At 43.1% G+C, this 13,545-nt stretch overlaps 1 long non-coding RNA gene and 1 pseudogene across 3 annotated transcripts in view; one reads left to right on the top strand and one right to left on the bottom strand.

The window, feature by feature from the left end:
* The window catches only part of LOC108593784 (uncharacterized), a 162,199-nt gene extending 154,961 nt beyond the window's left edge, over positions 1 to 7,238 (top strand). For both annotated transcript variants that reach the window (XR_013523226.1, XR_013523225.1), the window contains exon 11: positions 1,456 to 7,238. This is a non-coding gene — a long non-coding RNA (uncharacterized LOC108593784). The remainder of the gene's footprint in view (positions 1 to 1,455) is intronic.
* The window catches only part of LOC128929136 (aldo-keto reductase family 1 member B1 pseudogene), an 82,612-nt pseudogene that overhangs the window by 41,369 nt on the left and 27,698 nt on the right, over positions 1 to 13,545 (bottom strand). Inside the window, exon 1 of the transcript XR_013523224.1 lies at positions 10,722 to 13,545. This exon is cut by the window's right edge and continues 27,698 nt beyond it. The product of XR_013523224.1 is annotated as an aldo-keto reductase family 1 member B1 pseudogene (transcript). The remainder of the gene's footprint in view (positions 1 to 10,721) is intronic.

The following is a 13,545-nucleotide window of genomic DNA, read 5'->3' as shown; positions in this document are numbered from 1 at the left end:
CTGTCTCAAGAGGAAAAATAAAAAGTGTTGCTGATCCAATTTGGGTAATGTTTAAAAACTTTAACTCTGAGGAGGATCCAAAATGGCTTATTAGGAGCAGCTCAGGATTGTAACTCCCAGTGAAAGGACGAAGGGTGAGTAGATGCCGCATTTCCAGATGGATATTTATTGCACACAGACCAGGAGATTCCCAGGTAAAGGAGCCCCACGGGTCACCAGCGTGGCTGTTTTGGCTGGTGCGGCAGGTCTCCGCACAAAATACATAAGTCCAGGTGCTATTTTAGCTGGATATTGGAGCTGCTGGAAAACAGAGTTGCCCATTCACCTGATAAAAAGGGGACTGAAACAGGGAGCCAGGCCAGAGATTCCCGACACGCCACACAGAAAATCACACAGATCCCAGAGCCTTTTCAACAGGCAAATGGAATGCCTGGGAGATAGAGTCTCCCATTCAACTAAAAAAAAGGGGGACTAAAACAGGGAGACAGGCCAGGAGATTCCCCGGCAAAAAAGCGCCACGAGTCTCCAGCAGCTGTTTCAGCTGGCACAGCACATCTATGCACAAGAAATCACACAAATCCGGTCACCATTTCAACTGGTGACTGGGATGACTGGGAGACAGAGTCACCCATTCAACTGAAAAACAAAAAGGAGGTCTGAGACAGGGAGCTAAGTGATCAGACTCAGCTGGTCACACCCCCAAAAAAAACAGAAATCTGAAATGCTCTAAGTTGAGAGTTTCACAGCAAGCGCAGCTGAACCCAGGATGGTCCAGCTCTGTGGGGGAGGGGTGTCCACCATTACCAAGGCAGTCCACCACTACCGAGGCAGCCTGCCATTGCTGAGGCAGTCCGCCATTACAGAGAGTCTGCCATTATGGAGGTGGGAGACCATTGCTGAAGCAGTTCTAACTATACCCCTATAAACAGGACTGCAAGGAAGTTCACACAGCAACTGGGTGGAGCCCACAGCAGCTCAGCAAAGCTTCTGCAGGCAGACTATGACTAGGCTCCATCCTCGCTGGGCAGGGCTGCCCTGAAAAAAGGCAACAGCATGACAGAAACTTATAAATAAAGCCCTAACTCCCCAGGACAGAACACCTGGGGGAAAAAAATGTTTATGAGTTCTGCTGTAGCAGACTTAAGCATACCTGCTCAGTGCTCGGAATGAAACAATGGAGCTCACACCCCAGCACTTGAGCTCCTATAAAAGACTATCTCCAAATTCCATTTGACCCAGCAATCCCATTACTGGGTATATATCCAAAAGGCTATAAGTCGTTCTACTATAAGGACACATGTACACGAATGTTCATTGCAGCACTGTTTACAATAGCAAAGACTTGGAATCAACCCAAATGCCCATTGATGATAGACTGGATTGGAAAAATGTGGCACATATACACCATGGAATATTATGCAGCAATCAGAAATGATGAGTTTGTGTCATTTGTAGGGACATGGATGAATCTGGAGAACATCATCCTCAGCAAACTGACACAAGAACAGAAAACGAAACACCGCATATTCTCACTCATTGGTGGGTGATGAAAAATGAGAATGCATGGACACAGAGAGAAGAGTACTAAACACTGGGGTCTATTGGGGGGAAATGGGGAGGGCCAGTGGGAGGGGGAGGTGGGGAGGGATAGCCTGGGGAGAAATGCCAAATGTGGGTGAAGGGGAGAAAGAAAGCAAAACACACTGCCATGTGTGTACCTATGCAACTGTCTTGCATGTTCTGCACATGTACCCCCAAACCTAAAATGCAATAAAAAATTTAAAAAAAAAAAGACTATCTCCAAAAGCAGCTCCCTGACCCCTGTATATCCAAAGAATCACCTCATAAAAAAGAGCTCAGACTGATATCTGGCAGGTATCCTTCTGGGACAAAGATAGCAGAAGAAGAAACTGACAGCAACCCTTACTGTTCTGCAGCCACTGCAGGTGATCCCCAGGCAAGCAGGGCCTGGAGTGGACCTCAGCAGTCCTATAGCAGAGGGGCCAGACTATTAGAAGGAAACCTAAGAAACAGAAAGAAATAACTTCATCATCAACAAACTGGACATCCACTCAGAGACCCCATCTGAAAGTCAACAACTACAAAGACGACAGGTGGATAAATCCACAGAGATGGGAAGAAACCAGGGCAAAAAGGATGAAAACACCCGAAACCAGAACACCTCTCCTCCTACAATAGATCACAACTTCTCACCAGTAAGAAAACGAGGCTAAATGGAGAATGAGTGTGATGAATTGAAAGAATCAGGCTTCAGAAGATGGATAATAAGAAACTTCTGTGAGCTAAAAAAAACATGTTCTAACCCAATGCAAAGAAACTAAGAATCTTGAGAAAAGATTTGACAAAATGCTAACGAGAATAAACAGCTTAAAGAGGAACGCAAGTGAATTGATGAAGCTGAAAAACATGACACGAGAAATTTGTGAAGCATACACGAGATTCAAAAGCTGAATTGACCAAGCAGAAGAAAGTACATCATAGGTCGAAGATCAACTCAATGAAATAAAATGAGAAGGTAAGATTAGAGAAGACACTGTAAAAAGGAATGAACAAAGTCTCCAAGAAATATGGAACTACGTGAAAAGACCTAATCTACGTTTGATAGGTGTACCTGAATGTGATGGAAAGAATGAGTCCAAGCTGAAAAATACTCTTCAGAATATTTTCCAGAAAATCTTCCCCAACCTAGCAAGGCAGGCCAATATTCAAGTCCAGGAAATACAGAGAACACCACAAAGATATTCCTCAAGAAGAGCAACCCCAAGACACATAATCATCAGATTCACCAGGGTTGAAAGAAAGGAAAAAATGCTAAAGGCAGCCAGGGAGAAAGGTCAGGTTATCCACAAAGGAAAGCCCATCAGATTCACAGCAGGTCTCTCAGCAGAAACCCTGCAAGCCAGAAGAGAGTGGGGGCCAATATTCAACATCCTTAAAGAAAAGAATTTTCAACCCAGAATTTCATAGCCAGCCAAACTAAGCATCATAAGTGAAGGAGAAACAGAATCCTTTATGAACAAGCAATTACTTAGAGATTTCATCACCAACAGGCCTGCTTTACATACCAAAAACATACCAAATGCTAAAGAGCATCAACACAATGAAGAAACTGCATCAACTAATGGGCAGAACAGCCAGCTAGCATCAAAGTGGCAGGATCAAATTCACACATAACAATATTAACCCTAAATGGAAATGGGTGAAATGTCCCAATCAAAAGACATAGACTGGCAAATTGCATAAAAAGCCAAAACCCATCAGTGTGTTGTATCCAGGAAACCCATCTCACATGCAAGGATACAAAAAGGCTCAAAATAAAGGGATAGAGAAAGATTTACCAAGCAAATGGAGAGCAAAAAAAAGCAGAATTTGCTATTCTCGTCTCTGATAACATACACATTAAACCAACCAAGATAAAAAAAAAAGACCAAAAAGGACATTACATAATGGTAAAAGGATCGATGCAACAAGAAGAGCTGACAATCCTAAATATATACGCACTCAATACAGGAGCACCCAGATATATAAGACAAGTTCTTAATGACTTACGAAGTAACTTAGACTCCCACACAATAATAGTGGGAGACTTTCACACCCCACTGTAAACATTAGGCAGATCAATGAGACAGAAAATTAACAAGGATATCCAGGACCTGAACTCAGACCTGAACCAAGCAAACCTAATAGACATTTACAGAATTCTCCACCCAAATCCACAGAATATATATTCTTCTCAGCAACACATGACACCTACTCTAAAACTGACCACTTAATTAAAAGTAAATCACTCCTCAGCAAATGCAAAAGAACGGAAATCATAACAAACAGTCTCTCAGACCACAGTGCAATCAAGTTAGAACTCAGAATTCAGAAACTAACTCAGAACCGCACAGCTCCATAAAAACTGAACAACTGGCTCTTGAATGTTGACTGGATAAACAATGAAATGAAGGCAGAAATAAAGATGTTCTTCAAAACCAACAAAATCAAAGACATAACATACAGAATCTCTGGGACACATTTAAAGCAGTGTCTAGAGGAAAATATACAGCAATAAATGCCGACATGAGAAGCAAGGGAAGATCTAAAATTGACACCCTACCATCAAAATTGAAAGAGCTAAAGGAACAAGATCAAAAAAACTCAAAACATAGCAGAAGATAAGAAATAACTAAGATCAGAGCAGAACTGAAGGAGATAGAGATACAAAAATCTCTTCAAAAATCAATAAATCCTGGAGCTGGTTTTTCAAAAAGAACAACAAAATAGACCACTTGCCAGATTAATAAAAAAGAAAAGAGAGAATAATCAAATAGATGCAATAAAAAATGATAAAGGGGATATCACCACAGATTCCACAGTAATACAAACCATCATCAGGGAACAACTCTATGCACATAAACTAGTAAACCTGGAAGAAATGAATAAATTCCTAGACATTTGCATCCTCCCAAGTGTAAACCAAGAAAAAGTCGAAACCCTGAATAGACCAATAACAATGTCTGAAGTTGAGTCAGCAATTAAAAGCCTACAACAAAAAAAAAAGCCCAGGTCCAGTTGGGTTCACGGCCAAATTCTACCAGACATACAAAGAGGAGCTGGTACAATTCCTTCTGAAACTATTTTTAAAAATGCGAAAAGAGGGAATCCTTCCCAAATCATTTTATCAGACCAACATCATTCTGATACCAAACCCTGGAAGAGACTCAATAAGAAAAGAAAACTTCAGGCCAATATCCATGATGAACATAGATAAAAAAAATCTTCAATAAAATACTGGCAAACCGATTGCAACAGCACATCCAAAAGCTTATCCACCATGATCAAATAGGCTTCATCCTGGGGATGCAAGGCTGGTTCAACATATGCAAGTCTATAAATGTAATTCGCCACATAAACAGAACCAAAGACAAAAACCACATGATTATCTCAATTGATGCAGAGAAGGCCTTTGACAAAATTCAACAGCACTTTATGCTAAAAACCCTCAATAAACTAGGTATAGATGGAATGTATCTCAGAATAATAAAAGCTACTTACAACAAACCAGCAGCCAATATCATACTGAATGGGAAAAAACTGAAAGCATTCCCTTTGAAATCTGGCACTAGACAAGGATGCCCTCTCTCACCACTCCTATTCAATATAGTACTGGAAGTTCTAGCCAGAGAAATCAGGCAAGAAAAAAAATTAAATGGTATTCAATCAGGAAAGGAGAAAGTCAAATTGTCTCTATTTGCAGATGACATGATAGTATATCTAGAAGACCCCATTGTCTCAGCCCAAATCTCCTGAAACTGATAAGCAACTTCAGCAAAGTCTCAGGATACAAAATCAGTGTGCAAAAATCACAAGCATTCCCATACACCAATAAGACTTAAAGAGAGCCAAATCAAGAACGAACTGCCATTCACAACTGCTACAAAGGAAATAAAATACCTAGGAATACAACTAACAAAAAATGTAAAGGAACTCTTCACAAAGAACTACAAACCACTGCTCAACAAAATAAGAGAGGACACAAACAGATGGAGAAACAGTCCATGCTCATGGTTAGGAAGAATCAATATCACGAAAATGGCCACACTGCCCAAAGTAATTTATAGATTCAATGCTATCCCCATCAAGCTACCAGTGATCTTCTTCACAGAACTGGAAAAAACCACCTTAAACTTCATATGGAACCAAAAGAGAGCCCGCATAGCCAACTCAATTCTAAACAAAAAGAACAAAGCTGGAGGCATCACACTACCAGACTTCAAACTATACTACAAGGCTACAGTGATCAAAACAGCATGGTACTGGTACCAAAACAGAGATATAGACCAATGGAACAGAATAGAGTCTTCGGAGGCAACCTCACACATCTACAACCATCTGATCTTTGACAAACCAGACAAAAACAAGCAATGGGGAAAGGATTCCCTGTTTAATAAATGATGTTGGGAAAACTGGCTAGCCATGTGCAGAAAGCAGAAACTGGACCCCTTCCTGACACCTTACACTAAAATTAACTCCAGATGGATTAAAGACTTAAACATAAGACCTAACACCATAAATACCCTAGAAGAAAATCTAGGCAAAACCATTCAGGACATAGGCATAGGCAAGGACTTCATGACTAAAACACCAAAAGCGTTGGAAACAAAAGCCAAAATAGACAAATGGGACATAATCAAATTCCACAGCTTCTGCACAGCAAAAGAAACAAGTCATTAGAGTGAATTGGCAACCAATAGAATGGGAAAAAAATTTTGCAATCTACCTATCTGACAAAGGGCTGATATCCAGAATCTACAAAGAACTAAAACAGATTTACAAGAAAAAAAAAAAACAAGCACATTCAAAAGTGGCCAAAGGATATGAACAAACACTTTACAAAAGAAGACATACATGAGGCCAACAAACATATGAAAAGATGCTGATCATCACTCGTCATCAGAGAAATGCAAATCAAAACTACATTGAGATACCATCTCATGTCAGTTAGAATGGCAATTATTAAAAAATCTAGAGACAACACATGCTGGAGAGGATGTGGAGAAATAGGAACACTTTTACACTGTTGGTGGGAGTGTCAATTAGTTCAACCATTGTGGAAGACAGTGTGGCGATTCCTCAAGGACCAAGAAATAGAAATTCCAATAGATTGACCCAGAAATCCCATTACTAGGTATATAACCAGAGGATTATAAATCATTCTGCCATAAGGACACATTCACACAAATGTTCATTGCAGCACTGTTTACAATACCAAAGACTTGGAACCAACTGAAATGCCCATCGATGATAGACTGAACATTGAAAATGTGGCACATATACACCATGGAATACTATGCAGCCATAAAAAATGATGAGTTCATGTCCTTTGTAGAAACATGAATCAACCTGGAAACCATCATTCTCAGCAAACTGACACAAGAACAGAAAATCAAACACCCACATGCACTCATTCATAGGTGGGTGTTGAACAATGAGAACACATGGACACAGGGAGGGGAGTATCACAAACTGAGGTCTGTCGGGGGGAAATAGGGGAGGGAGAGTGGGAGTGTGGGGAGTTGGGAAGAGACAGCATGGGGAGAAATGCCAGATATAGGTGATGGGGAGGAAGGCAGCAAATCACACTGCCATATGTGTACCTATGCAACAATCTTGCATGTTCTTCACATGTACCCCGAAGCCTAAAATGAAATAATAAAAAAACTTTAACTCTGTATTTTTTCATATTGCTTAGCTTTTCCACATGAACTCTGTGATTATAACCACAAAATAGCAGTCACATTATTTTTTTTTGTTTGTTTTTTGAGATGGAGTTCTGATCCTGTTGCCCAAGCTGGAGTGCAGTGGCATGATCTCTGCTCACCGCATCCTCTGCCTCCTGGGTTAAGCGATTCTCCTGCCTCAGCCTCCTGAGTAGCTGGGACTATAGGCACATACTACCCCACCTGGCTCATTTTTGTATTTTTAGTAGAGAGGGAAATTCACCATGTTGGTCAGGCTGGTCTTGAACTCCTGGCTTCAAGTGATCTGCCTGCGTTAGTCTCTCAAAGTGCTGGAATTACAGCCATGAGCCACCACACCCGGTCATACTTATTTTTTTTGTCCACAGAAATGACCAGCATTTCAATTTTTGTTTTGTATTGTTTTGTTTTTCTTAGATGAAAACAAACTGGCAGTTATAATTGGGGAGGACAATTTGCATTATGGAAATCTGGGTGTCGTGCCAAGTTCCGTAATCAAAGTTGGTAAAAAAGAAACGGGTTATGGGTTGGGGGTGGTGGCACACACCTGTAATCCCAGCACTTTGGCAGGCCGAGGTGGGTGGATCACCTGAGGTTAGGAGTTTGAGACCAGCCTGGCCAACATGGTGAAAGCCCATCTCTACTAAATATACAAAAATTAGCCTGGCCTAGTTGTGGTTGCCTGTAATCCCAGTTACTCGTGAGACTGAGCAGGAGAATCGCTTGAGCCTGGGATGGTTACTGAGACTGTCTCAAAAAAAAAAAAAAAAAGAAAAGAAAAGAAAAAGAAAACGTGGGGTTATGCATCAGTTGGTAAGGAATAATGGTCTTGTTCACAAACTTCTGATCCTTTTTTTGCAGACTAGAAATCACTCCAGTTAGTAAAATAATAACAATAACAACAACAGCCAAAAGGGAAGAGTATTTAAAATGCAGGAGGTGCTGGTCTAGGCACTTCATGGGTTACATTATTTAGCCTTGAGCATCATCTTAGGAGTACATCCTCATATGGTTCCTATTTGACAGGTGGAAAAACTGAGGCACAGAGACCTATGTCATCTGTCCGGACTCAAAGTGGTACTAAGCAGTGGTGGTGTCACCTGACATCATCTTTTGCACTATGCCTACCTAATTATTATTATTTTTTTTTGAGATGGAGTTTCCTTCTTGTCCATGCTGAAAGGCAATCTTGGCTCACTGCAACATCCGCTTCCCAGGTTCAAGCGATTCTCCTGTCTCAGCTTCCCAAGTAGCTGGGATTACAGACATGCACCACCATGCTTGGCTAATTTTGTATTTTTAGTAGAGACAGGGTTTCTGCATGTTGGTCTGGCTGGTCTTGAACTCCTGACCTCAGGTGATCCACTTGCCTCGGCCTCCCGAAGTGCTGGGATTACAGACGTGAGCTACCACACCTGGCTTTTTTTTTTAAGATGGTGTCTCACTCTGTTGTCCAGGCTGGAGTGCCATGGGATGATCTTGGCTCACTACAACCTCCACCTCCCAGGGTCAAGCAATTCTCCTGCCTCAGCTTCCAGAGTAGCTGGGATTATAGGCACGTGCCACCACGATGGACTAATTTTTGTAGTTTTAGTGGAGTCAGGGTTTCACCATATTGGCCAGGCTGGTCCTGAACTCCTGACCTCAGGTGATCCACCCACCTCAGCCTCCCAAAGTGCTGGGATTACAGGCATGAGCCACCTCACCTGGCCACTATGCCTATCTAATTGTATTTCTAAAAACAGAGGGAAAAAAATTGCATTTCTATCCTCACAGTAACTCTGTGAAGGAGATGGTATCATCCACCTTTCACAAATGAGAAAACAAAAGCTCCAGCTTTTTTTTTCTGAGATAGTGTCTTACTTTGAAGCCCAAGCTTGAGTGCAGTGACATGATCTTGGCTCACTGCAGTCTTGACCTCCAGGACTCAAGTGATCCTCCCACTTTAGCCTCCCAAGTAGCTGAGACTACAGGGGGACACCACCACACCTGGATAATTTTTTGAATTTTTTTGTAGAGGTGGGGTCTTGCTATATTGCCCAGGCTGCTCTCAAATTCCTGGGCTCAAACAATCCTCCCACTTCAACCTCCCAAAGTGCTGGGATTACAGGTTTGGTCACTCCAGCTTCTTTTTTTCCCAAGGCCACACTAAGTTGTCATTGGCTGAGTCAAATGAGTCCCAGGGGTCTACTGACTCCTACTTCAGTGTTTTTCCAGCTAGACTACAGCCACTGTCATTCCTGGAAGTTGTCTGACAGTGGACTGAGATGGATTATTTGGGTGTGGAGCACAAAGAGAGAAACCATCTCTTAGGAGCATTAACCCTGATGTGCTGATGGGGCCAGCATGTATTCTAGGGAGAGGTTCCATAGCTCCCATCCATGACCAGTGAATAGGAATTAGGTACCAGGGGTGGTGGCTCACACCTGTAATCTTAGCACTTTGGAAGGCCAAGGTGGGCAGATCACTAGGTCAGTTTAAGACCAGCCTGACCAATATGGTGAAACCCTATCTCTGCTAAAAATACAAAAATTAGCTGGGTGTGGTGGCAGGCACCTGTAATCTCAGCTACTACAGAGGCTTAGGAAGAAGAATCCCTTGAACCCCGGAGGCAGAGGTTGCAGTGAGCTGAGATCACACCACTGCACTCCAGCCTGGGCAACAGAGAAAGACTTTGTCTCAAAAAAAAAATTAGGCTATGTGCAGTGGCTCCTGCCTGTGATCCCAGAGCTTTGGGAGGCCAAGGCAGGAAGACTATTTGAGGCCAGGAGTGCAAGACCAGACTGTGTAACATAGAGAGACTGAGTCTCTAGAAAAATAATTTAAAATTTTGACTGGGCACAGTGGCTCACGCATATAATTTCAGCACTTTGGGAGGCCAAGGTGGGCACATCACCTGAGATTAGGAGTTTAAGACCAGCCTGGCCAACAAGGTGAAATCCCATCTTTTCTAAAATATAAAAATTAGCCGGGCATGGTGGCTGGCTTCTGTAATCCCAGCTACTTGGAAGGCTGAGGCAGAATTGCTTGAACCCGGGAGGCAGAGGTTGCGATAAGCCCAGATGGAGCCACTGCACTCCAGCTTGGATGCCAGGACAAGACACTGTTTAAAAAGGAAAAAAATTAGCTGGGTGTGGTGGTGCACACCTATAGTCCCACCTACTTGAGAGGCTGAGGCAGGTGGATCACTTGAGCCCAGGAGGATGAGGTTTCAGTGAGCTATGATGGCAGCACTGTGCTCTAGCCTGGTTAACAGCATAAAAACTCTGTCTCTTAAAATAATAATAATTTTTAAAACAAAATAAAAAAAGAAAGAATTATTTTGTCCAGGCACAGTGGCTCCTTTCTGCAAATCCCAGCACTTTGGTTCCAGGAGTTCATCACCAGCCTGGGCAACATACTGAAACCCCATCTCTACTAAAAATATAAAAATTAGCTGGGTGTGATGGTGCACACCTGTAATCCCAGCTACTTGTGAGGCAGGAGAATGTCTTGAACCCGGGAGGCAGAGGTTGCAGTGTGCCGAGATTGTGCCATTACATTCCAGCCTGGGCGACAGAGAATCCATCTAAAAAACAGAAAAAAAATAATAATTACCAAAGGATGAATGAAGCTGAAGGTAGTTAGATCACAAGTTGTTGTCCTTATGACTGTGTTTCCTCCTTCCACCAGTCCTTTCTGCTTCCTTTAATCTCTTCCTTCCTCCCACCAAAATGAAGTCTTGCTCTGTCACCCAGGCTGGGATGCAGTGGCACAATCTTGGCTAATTGCAACCTTCACCTCCCAGGTTCTCCTGCCTCAGCCTCCCGAGTAGCTGGGATTACAGGTGACCACCACTACATCCAGCTAACTTCTGTATTTTTAGTAGAAACGGGGTTTTACCATGTTGACCAGACTGGTCTCAAACTCCTGACCTAGTGATTCACCCGACTCGACCTCTCAAAGTGTTGAGATTACAGGCGTGAGGTAGGCGCCTAGCCCTTTCTCCTTCTCTCTTTCTTTCTTAATTTTTCCGTCAACCTTCTGTAAATCTGAATCATGAAATAAAATTTAAATCTTCAAAAAAACAATTAGAATGACTGGATCTCAGGAATCCCTTTTTTCTTAGTTTGCAGACCAACCCATGTAGTGGGAGGCGGCCCTGATGCTCAGGAGCCCAGGGATTGTGAAAATACCCACTGCAGGATGCAGCCTTTCAGCTTTTGATTCCAGAAGTGCCTTGTGAATATCCAGGCACGTCTCATGGATCCTGAATTCCACATTGGGAGATGCAATATATGTGATCCTGTTTATACCAATGTTCAGTGCACTCTTTTTTAAAAAGACAAATTCAAGGTGGGTATGCCTCCTGAGGCATGTACTACCCTCAGGAGTATAGGGCTCCTCCTTCAGGAGGCTAAGGCTGGAGGGTTGCTTGTGGCCAGGAGTTCAAGACCAGTCCGGCAAAATAGACCCATTTCTAAAATAAATCTTTTTTAAATGCTGGCCGGCTGGCTGCGGTGGCTCATGCCTGCAATCCCAGCACTTTGTGAGGCCGAGATGGGTAAATCACTTGAGGTGAGGAATTCAAGACCAGCCTGGTCAACATAATGAAACTCCATCTCTACTAAAAAAATACAAAAATTAGCCAGGCATGGTGGGGGGGTGGTTGTAATTCCAGCTACTCAGGAGGCTGAGGCAGCAGAATCGCTTGAACCCAGGAGGCGGAAGTTGCAGCTAGCTGAGATTGCACCATTGAACCCCAGCCTGGGTGACAAAACAACACTCAGTCTAAAAGAAAAAAAATGCTAGACATTGACCAGATGCAGTGTGGTTGCTCACACCTGTAATCCCAGCATTTTGGGAGGCTGTGGCAGGCAGATCACTTGAGGTCAGGAGTTCCAGACAAGCCTGACCAACATGGTGAAAGCCCATCTCTACTAAAAATATGAAAATTCGCTGGGCGTGGTGGCAGGCACCTATAATTCGACCTACTTGAACTGCTGAGGTGGAGAATTGCATTAACCTGGGATGGGAGGTTGCAATGAGCTGAGATCATGCCACTGTACTTCAGCCTGGGTGACAGAGCGAGACTTCATCTCAAAAAGAAAAAAAAGTTGGGTGTGGTGATGTGTGGTCTCAGCTACTCAGGAGGCTGAGGTGTGCGGATCGCTTGAGCCCAGGAGTTTGAGGCTTCAGGGACCTATGGTGGAGTCACTGCACTCCAGCCTGGGTGACAAAATGAGACCCCTAATTCTAAACAATTTTAAAAATTAACAAAATAAGAGAGACAATAGGATAGTATTCATCACCAATAAGAGATCAGTCACATCACCCACTGAATCTCGCCAACACAATCAAACTCTAATCTAATGGGCGAGCATCAATCCAACTGTAAATATGCCACAAATACAAAAGACAGAGAATGGGTTCACCTGCACCAAGGAAATCCAGACTTTGAGAAATGCTACAGGCCCAACAGTGTGGAGTCTTCCAAAATTCATAGAAAGAAAAAGGGACAGGCCAGGCAAGGTGGCTCAAACCTATAATCCCAGCAGATTGGGAGGCCAAGGCGGGTGGATCACAAGGTCAGGAGTTTGAGATCAGCCTGACCAACATGGAGAAATCCCATCTCTACCAAAAATACAAAAATTAGCCAGGTGTGGTAGCACATGCCTGTAATTCCAGCTACTCATGAGGCTGAAGCAAGAGAATCACTTGAACCTGGGAGACAAAGGTTGCAGTGGATTGAGATTGTGCCATTCCATTCCAGCCTGGATGACAGAGCAGGACTCTGTCTCCGGAAAAAAAAAAAAAAAAGGGAGAGGGATAGAGCAGAAACTTGTGGACTGTGTCTTCATTTCTATTAAATTTTAGTTTTTGGCTGGGCACGGTGGTTCACACCTGTGACCCCAATCTTTGCCCTTTGGGAGACTGAAGTGGACAGATCACCTGAGGTCAGGAGTTTGAGACCAGCCTGGCCAACATGGTAAAACCCCGGCTCTACTAAAAGTTCAAAAATTAGCTGGGCGTGCTCCCATGTGCCTGTAATCCTAGCTACTTGGGAGAATAAGGCAGAAGAATGGCTTGAACCCAGGAGGCGAAGGTTGCAGTGAGTTGAGATTGCACCACTGCCCTGCAGCCTGGGTGGAGTCAAAAAAAGAAAATTAGTTTTTGTAAAGACAGGAGTCTCCTGTGTTGTCCAGGTTGGTCTCACACCTCTGAACTTAAATGATCCTCTCACATCAGAATTACAGGTGTGAGCACTCAATCAGCCAACAAAACTTGGAGACTGAAAGAG

The sequence above is a fragment of the Callithrix jacchus genome, chromosome 10 (genome assembly GCF_049354715.1).
Source record: "Callithrix jacchus isolate 240 chromosome 10, calJac240_pri, whole genome shotgun sequence".
Lineage (NCBI taxonomy): Eukaryota > Metazoa > Chordata > Mammalia > Primates > Cebidae > Callithrix > Callithrix jacchus.
The sequence above is the reverse complement of the archived record's forward strand: the minus strand, read 5'-3'. Positions and strand labels throughout refer to the sequence as shown.